The following is a 9,787-nucleotide window of genomic DNA, read 5'->3' as shown; positions in this document are numbered from 1 at the left end:
TACAAGAGTTCCCTTTTTTCAACATCCTTGGTAGCACTTTAGCTTTTTGTAAATAATTATTAGAGTGAGGTGATATCTTGCTGTGGTTCTGATTTACATTTTGCTGGTGGTTAGTGATGTTGAGTATCTTTTTTCATGTAGGTGTTGCCCATTTGAATGTTTTCTTATAAGAAATTTTGTTTTGGGTCTATCAGCATTTTTTAATGTTTAAACTGATACATAAAAACATTTCCATTGCCTAACATTTCCCCATTTCTCCCTCACCATCTCCTTTTTCCAGCTTCTTGTAACCACCATTATACTCTCAATTCATTTAACATTAACTTGTCTTCCTTTTTATTTTATTTTTAATTGACACATAAAACATAGAAATATTACTATTAATAGGGTATCAGGCAATGTTCAATACATGTGGTAAACTCTGCATAGTTTTTAAGTGAGGTTAAACTTATTTAATTCTTAAACATTTATCATTTCTTTATGGTAAAACTTTCAATATCTTTTCTTCTAACTTTTTAAAATGTACAGTACATTATTGTTACTTATAAACACCATTCTATGCATTAGTATACCAGAACATTTTATTCCTGTGAAATTTTGTCTTAGTATCTGTGGACTGACCAACTTTCCCCATTTACTGCTTCCCACTTTTTCTTACTTATCGTAGCTACGGTTTTACTTTCAACTTGTATGGAATAAATTTTAAAAATCATGTATAAGTAAGATACAGTACTTGCATTTCTTTGCTTAGCTTATTTCACTTAACATGATGATATTGAGTTCCATCCATGTTGCAACAAATCACAAGATTTCATTTTTTATGAGAGAACAGTATTTCATTTTCTTATCCATTCTCTGTTAATTAACAATTAAGTTGCTTCCCAATTAAAAAGTGGGCAATTTGGCTAAATAGACATTTCTTAAGAGACATATAGATGGCCAAAACATCACTAATCATCAGGGAAATACAAATCAAAAACAAAATGAAATATCTTCTCAACCCAGTAGAAGGGCTAATTCCCCAAAGAGTAAAGGTAACAAGTGACCATGAGAATGTAAAGAGAAGGAAACCCTCACACTCTGTTGAGAGGCAATGTAATTAGTACAATCAATATTGCACACTTTAAATTGTGTTGTTCAATGTTGTGCTATTGAGTTTTGGGATTCCTTACTTATTTCAGTTATTATTTCTTTCTATGTTTTACAAATATTTTCTCTCAGTATGTAATTTGTATCTTCACTCACATGATTGCTTTCTTTGTTGTGCAGAATCTTTTTAGTTTAATGTAAATTCATTTGTCTATTTTTGCTTTTGTTTCCTGTGTTTTGGGGGTCTTTTCCCAAAATTCCTTGCCCATTCCAATGTCTTAAAGCATTTCCTCCAAGTTTTCTTCAAGCAGTTTCAACATTTCTGGTCTTACATTGAAGTCTTTAATCTGCTTTGAATTGATTTTTGTAACTGGTGTGAGATGGGTGTCAACGTTCATTTTTCTGCAGTTAGATATCCAATTTCCCAGCACCATTCACTGAAAAGACGATGCTTTTCCAATGCTTGCTCTTAGCACCTTTGACTAAAGTCAGCTGGATATAGATGTGCAGGTTTACTGCTTGACTCTGTTCTTTTCCATTGGCCTATTTGTGTGTTTTTATACCAATACTACGCTAGCTATTTGGCTAATATATTTTAATAGAGTATCTTGAAGTCAGGTGGCATAATCCCTGCTTTTTATTATTATTATAATTATTATTATTATTATTATTACTCAAGATTAATTTTTTGTGTGGTTCTATGCAAATTTCAGAATTGTTTTTCCTAGTTCTGTAAATAATGTCCTTGATAATTTGGTAGATTTTATATTGAACCTATTAACTACTTTTGGTAGTATAAATATTTAAACAACATTGATTTTTCCAATCTGGGAGCATGGATGTCTTCATAAATTTTCTTTTTCAATTTCTTTTCATCGATATTTTATTATTTTCAAAGTAGAGATTTTTCATGTTTCAGAGAAAACTTTATGCTTATGATTGTGCAATGCTTGTGTGTGTGTGTGTGTGTGTGTGTGTGTGAGTGTATAACTGTTGTAAATCAGATTGCTTTGTTGATTTCGATTTCTGACAATTCACTGTTGGAGTATAGCAAAGCTATTCATTCTTCCTGATATATTCTTATGAATTTTAAGTTCAAATTTTTCCATGACAAGCAATAAGCTGTTGAGGGTCACAGACAAGTGAAGATGGCGACAGGCACTTTGCCAGAGGGAATGGTTTGTGAAGTAACACCAGCAAGCCATTAAGATGATGGAGATTCCTTAATGACTGACTGCTGTATCTAGTTTATGTTAATTGAGTTAAGCTGTGTGTAAATAAGATGATGAGGATTCCTTGATGGCTGATTGATGTATCTGGATGATATTAATTGAAACAAGCTGTGTATTCAGTTATGTATATATAACTCTGCTGTCCAGCAATAAAGCGGCTCCTGCTATATCAACCTTACAAGATGCTTGTCACCCCTCTGGTTATTTTGCCCAGCCAGACTGCGGCAATAAGCCAGGATATATATTATGCATTCCCAGGATTCCACATGTTGATTGTGTGAGTTTGGGCACGTTTTATACAGCACCATATCTATCAGTTAGTTTCTAATAAGTAGAAACTAACAATAAGAAATTTGTGCATTGGTATACTGAGACAACCAAATGACTTAACATTTTAAATATTGTCATTTATTGACCACCTAGTAAATGCTCAACAACAGTCTGTTATTGTTTCTGATACATGGCACATGTAATACTATACACACATATATATAACATTTATATATTTATATTTGTGTCATAATCAAAATCTGATGATGAATTGCATAATTACTGCATATATGCATATAAAATAATATATATGCTTAATCATCATTATCATATTTATCCTGTTGATACTTGTTGAATGTTTACCATAATAACCATCTGCTGGTGCTCCACTGTTTTGCATAATTATCTCTTTTGACACGTAAAATAATTGTTTAAGATGAGAATTATTACTATAACTAGATTACTCAAGCATAGAAAGCTCAACTAACTTACTTATTGTATATGTAGAAAAAATAAATTATTCAAACTGAGTCTTGACAGATTCCAAAAAGTGCTTAATTCTAACTCACTGCCTAGGAAAGGGAAAAGTGACTTTATTGAGAACAACAGTTGAAGTAATCTAATGCAAAACTATTGAATTAATTATTAAACTATAGGTATCATAATACATTTTATTATTTCACTGCTAAAATAATATTAAATTATTAAAAAATATTAATGCTAGCTGGGTACGGTGGCACATGCCTGTAATCCCAGCAGCTCTGGAGGCTAAGGCAGGAAGATCATGAATTCAGAGCCAGCCTCAGTAATGGTGAAGCACTAAACAACTCAGTGAGTCCCTGTCTCTAAACAAAATACAAAATAGGGCTGGGGATGTGGCTCAGTGGTCGAGTGCCCCTGAGTTCAATCCCTGATACCAAAAAAAAAAAAAAAGAAAAGTATTAATACTTTTTATTTTGACCAACTCAGGGAAAACTTATCTAATAATTAGTTCCTATTTTTACTTCAATAAGAAAATTTCTTTTTGCACTTTTATCCCCTTTTTCTGTATTTGAATTTTGGAAATAGATCTGTTTTTAAAATTATAGCATTGTAGTTATACAGTAGTTGGGTTAATTTTGACAACTCATACATGCATGGAATTTGATTTCAATGCCCTTTGTTCCCCTAATTCCCTCCTCTCTTCCTCTCCATGTTTTTCCTTCTTATACTCTACAGATCTTCCTTTTGCTTATTTACTTATTTACACACTTATGTATTTATTTATATATTTATGTATTTTGACTGGTATTTTCTACATATATATAACAGTAAAATTTCCTTTGGTATATTCACATATGCATATAAAGTGATTTTATTAAATTCTCCCCTTTCTGGTCCCCCCTCCCTCCCTCTTGATTTCTGTCTTCTACTCCACTGATCTTCCCTATATCATTGTGATATGAATCAAATATGAACCAAACACATATTCTTTTTCTTATTTTCCTCTAGCTTCTACATATTAGAGAAAACATCTGACCCTCAACTTTTCCAGTCTGATTTATTTCACTTAGCATGTTGTTTTCTATTTCCATATATTTACAGGCAAATGCCATAATTTCATTCTTCATATCTGAGTAAAATTCCATTGTGTGTGTATGTATGTATATGTATATACATTTTCTTGAACACAGGTCTGATTTCTATATATCATCTCTCCTGCTTAAATGAGTTTCCAAAGTATAATAGTTTGCTGCTCTCCCTCAGCCACATTCTCTTCCTCTATTCACAGATACTTTGTTTTTCAACTAGTTTTCTTACATTGAGTAGCTAGTTACTGAAGTATTAGAAAGCATTTTTTTCTCCTTAGCAAATAAACTTACTAAAAGTAGTATTACAATTTACTATTCACCGAAACACTTTGAAATGTCACACCTGAAACAAATTTGTTTACCAATGTAATCATATACAATATGCCATGATTCCTGTCCCTACAAAGAGGATTGGATGGGATGGGTAATCTTTAACATATATATCTCAACAGAGATAAAAGAAACAAAAGTGGTAACTTCCATATTCCATCCTCCAAATTTCTTATCTTTCATCCACATCTAAGACAAATTGATCTTGAATTTGCTTTCTTCTAGTTACCAGAAATCTAGTCAACTTAGAATGGCAACTGTATTACCCAGAAGTGTTGTTCATAGGAAAAATACTAAACTCCTGGAAGTAAAATTAAAGAAGAAACACATCACAAAATCTGTGTGAAGCCAAAGTTGTGTGTTCTTGGATTTGCTGGTGTGTGTGTGTGTGTGTGTGTGTGTGTGTGTGTGTGTGTTTAGTGGAGATCAGTCTAGGGCCTCACGCATGCTAGACCAGTGCTGTTCCACTGACCTGCAGCCTTACACTTTTTAAAATTTTATTTTGAGACAGGACCTTAGTAAACTTCCTAGACTGGTCTTGAACTTGAGATCCTCCTGTTTAGGCATCACAAGTACCTTGGATTATAGGAGTGTTACACTAAACGAGGCTCACTGGGCTTGATGATTCTTATAATTGAGGATGGTCCACTTTTGAAAATCTGGAAACTTTTAATGAAACTTTTAGAAGACATTAATATCTACCTAGAGCTTAAGGACTGTCTAGTAGCTAATGCATACACACCTGCATTAGGACTTTTGTTGTAGTTGTTTTATTGCCAGAATGTTTCTCTTGTGGTTATCTGCTTAGTAAATCTGCTTGACATCTACCTACAAATTCCATGAACCTCACCTTCTGGATACCTCATCCACACTGTCATCCCTCAGGCCTTGTGCTAATATGTCAACTCTATTTACCATCTTACTTCTTGCATTGTTACATAGGGCCTCCTTTTTGTAGTTATTATGCATATTTCATTATCCTTTTCTTTCTTACTTCATCATCTAAATTCTATAACAGTGCTACTTGTCTGTTTTGTTTCTTGGTATATCATACATTTCTCAGAAAGTGTCTGTCATATATTAATTTCTCAATTATTGCATGAGAAGTAAAACTAACTTTATTCTCAGCTCATTAAATCATGACTTTTCTATGTCTGTCTATTTGCGAATTTTTTTCTTGAATTTTTAGGCTTCTGTTTGTCGAATTGATTGATAGAGATGACTAGTGCTTTAAGTAGAGCATTTTTATTCACCATTTTCACCAAGCTATAACAAAATTCTGCTACTGAATTTATATAAGAAAAGTTTTCTTTTCCTTGTAGAATCTTTGTATTGTCTTTCTGAACATTAGTGTTTGAGGTGGATGTTCCTTTGATTTGTAGACATTTCAGATTTAAAGTGACTAGTACCATGTGCAAGATTACTTGTAACATTTTTTCTGCCCCCAGGATTTTGAGGATACATTTGTTTATCCTTACTTCTCACTAGTTAAGAAAGAGCCATCTTCTACCTTTCTGATTTAGAGGAATTCAGCCTGAATATATTACCTGATTGTTATTGCTTTACTTCAAGTTTCTAAGAAGAAAACTGATACCAGAGAAATTCCTGTCACTATATGTTATGTTTTCCCACAGTTAAACAAAATACCATGCCACTGTATACCATGCCATCAAACTTCAGGAAGTTATTTATCAAGTGACTTCTAGATTGATAGTCATAGACTTTTTGGCTTGCTACAGCAATTACTACTATTTTAGACCCATAGCATTTGGCTGACACTCTGTCTAATTTACATGTGTTTTTTCAATGTGTATTTACCTCTGTCTTAATTTTCTTAAATGCATGGCTTTCATTAAGCATGCACATTCTGATTTTAAGTGCATAGTATTTATTTAACTATTTCTATTGTTAAACATCTAACAATATATTACAAATATATTACTGTTAAATTAGAATGTTTTTTAAAATAATTACTTGATGGCTTGAAAATAATTATATGATTTCTTTAAAGTATACTCAACTCTCTGCATAGCTATAAAATTAATTATATTTTTTGTTTAAATATTTTATTTTATCTTTAATTGTTTAGCTATTTTACATCACAGATACTTTAACATTTACTGAATATCCTTTTCTTCCTTCCTTCCTTCCTTTATTCTCTCTCTCTTTCTCTTTATTGCCCCCTCTCTCCCTCACTTTTTTTTTTCTCTCCTTCCTTCCATCCTTTCTCTCTTTCTTTCATTTCTTGCTGTACTGGGGATTGAACCCAGAATCTTGCAAAACTGACACATGCTAGGCAAGCACTGAGTTACACATCAAGCACTTTATTTTGTTTTATTTTGAAACAGGTTCTTGCTGATTTCCCTAGGCTGGACTCAAACTTGTGATTCTACTACCTCAGCATCTTGAGTAACTGGGATATCAGGGGCACAGTACAATTCCTGAACAACTCCCATCTTTTTAGTTGCTATTAATTATATTTTAATATATATTACATAAATAATTCATATTCAATCAATGTATTAATATGTTAATCAGTTCCTGGTTCACAATTTGTGGCAGAGGTTATTGATTCTTAAAGATCCAGTTTATATTTTGTGCCTTAATAGAACATTAGCATTGTTGTTGACTAGCTGGAATATGGACCAAATATTGTGAACTCCTAGCCAATAGATCCTTGTTATCTTCTGAGTGTAAACTGGCAAATTGGTATAAATTTTATTTTCTTAATACAGGGGAAAGGAAAATGTCCCTTGTTCCTTTTCTTGGTCATACTACTTGGAACAATGCAGTGGTGTCTGGAGACCCAAGTGTATAAGAATGAGGATTACATTCTTGTCCAAGAGACTGAAAAAATGAGTCTCCTATTTCTCCAGCAGGTATGCAACCATAACACTAAACTTGATCTACTTGTTGTTACACTATGGTGATCCATTAGGTCATTTCTGAGCTCCTGACTCACAATGTTAATATAGGATAGAGTCAAAAAGTCAGCAGAGACCATTATTCATTTCATGCTTGTAGGTTGTGTTCAGGGCCAGGATTAAGAAGGGCTAGGAGAGTCTCTTTGCTTCTATTCAAAATTTAAGAGAGTAAAGAAAAAAAAGTGCAAAAACACTCTGTAATCAAGATAAGTGATATTTAGTGCTGCATTAAAAAGCTAAATTAATGCAATATAATAATGAATAAAATTTAAAACTTAAAATAAAAAAAACTGTGGTTTACTTTTTAAGTTCACAGAATTATTGTGCATTGGGGATAATTTTTCCAATAACCCCATAATTCTGGATTTATGAGTATTGACAATGACTGGAGAATGATTTGGGTAATTTGAGATGTTATATATAATCATGTTAATAACTCATCTTTCTTCTTGGGCCAAGATATGAGAAGAATTTTGTTAAGTGTGCAGGGATGTACATTTCCCCTTTTGACTTCAGTTTTACCCCAGCTTAATTCTCCCCTCAGCCCTGTGGAACACGGTGCTCTGTAAGAGTTGGTTGTTGGGCTGGGGTTGTGGCTCAGTGGTAGAGTGCTCGCCTAGCATGCATAAGCTCTGGGTTCGATCCTCAGAGCCACATAAATGTAAAGTAAAAATATAGTGTCCAACTAAAACTAACAAATAATATAAATATTTTTTTTAAAAAAGAGTTTGTTGTGTTTTGCCCTCTTTCACAAAAGGGAACTTCTCTTATCTCATTTATCCATCTTCCACTCCTTGCTGTTTAGAAGCGACATTGGCTCTCATTCATCATCTTCAGTGAACTCCTGCATGCCTCTACTAGCTCCAGGGATGAGAACAGACCAAACATGGCTTTTACCCTGATCACTGCAGTGCATGCTAGTTCCAGATGTTGAGGGAGTGTTGATCTTCTTTGGAGCCTGTGCCTCTTATAGCATTTGTATTTCTGTATACTTTATGAGCCATTTCTGCATGTTTTTGGGGAAGGGGTGTTTGGATAGAGAAGACATGCAGTTACCATGACCACACACTGTATAAATATAGTGTGTGTGAGTGCTGGAATCAAGTCCCAAGCTTTGCACATGCTAAGCACATGATCTTCCACTGATCTATAGTCTTAGCACCTGATCTTTCATATTTGTAACATACGGTGAAACTGAATTCTAGAGAGGGGCTGGCTTTTATAAGAGAGAAGCTGCTCATGATATCATGTCTCTCTTATGCATCCAATGTGTGTTTCTTTAAGGTTTCCACTGGTGGGAAAGACAGATTTACATGTACCTAATTAGAAATTATTAAAATACAACACTAGGTGATGTAGGCTTATGGTGGTAGCTACTCAGGATGCTGACGTAAGAGGATCCAAAGTTTGAGGCCAGACTGGGCAATTTAATGAGACTCTGTCTCAAAATAAAGGGGTGGGAGTGCAACCCAGTGGCAGAGCCCCCTCAGGATTCAACCCGAGTACCACAAAAGAAAACAAAACAGAAAAACAATGAAATGATAAGGCACACATATTGAAGGCAATTTACTACATCTCTTGCTGTCTTATAATCAAGAATTGAATACCTTTGCAAAGCTATTTTTCCCCCTGTGCTAGTTGATCTAATTATACAATCCTATAAAGGAAAATGTTATTTTTTAGGTGTACATTTCTTTTTAGTTTCTTCCTGCAGTGTGATTTCTTCAGTGGAGTCATACTGTCATAAAATTTCTATTATAAGAAACTATTCATTTTTCTGGTTATTTTCTTGGTGTGTTATAAAACACAGAAAATATCTACTTCCATTTCAAATATTTCCCTAAGATGCAAAAGCTTAAAGTGCCAGTGATTATCTCAGATAAGTCTTAAATTAATATTCAACAGCTCATTACATGCAATGTAGTTTGAAATATATATCATGCACATCTTTGAAAATCTTTAATATAAGTTCATGAAAAAACCTATTTACTTTCATAGTTTTATATTTGGGAAAATTGAGATTCTGAAGAAATAAGGCAATTTCTAAGTAATGCAATATTTAGTTTGAAATATTACTTTTTCCCCTACTGGTAGCTTGGTAGACATTTTAAAAAAAAAAAAAAAAGGATAAGGAATATCTTCTAAGTTTAAATTAAGTGAGACTAGCTATTACCTATTAGGAAAATTAATACGAAGTTACTAAAATATAATAGAAACATAATAAAATATTATTGCTATTATGTTAATATTTATTTTCCATCATTTTATAACTGCTGTGATTTTCTGAAAAACACTTCTGAATGTACAGATATTGTGTATTTCTTAGTTTAAACTATAGAGTTCAGTAAGCATTCAAAGAAAAATAATTCCT

Source organism: Callospermophilus lateralis, chromosome 11 (assembly GCF_048772815.1).
Source record: "Callospermophilus lateralis isolate mCalLat2 chromosome 11, mCalLat2.hap1, whole genome shotgun sequence".
Taxonomy (NCBI): Eukaryota; Metazoa; Chordata; class Mammalia; order Rodentia; family Sciuridae; genus Callospermophilus; species Callospermophilus lateralis.
The sequence above is the reverse complement of the archived record's forward strand: the minus strand, read 5'-3'. Positions refer to the sequence as shown.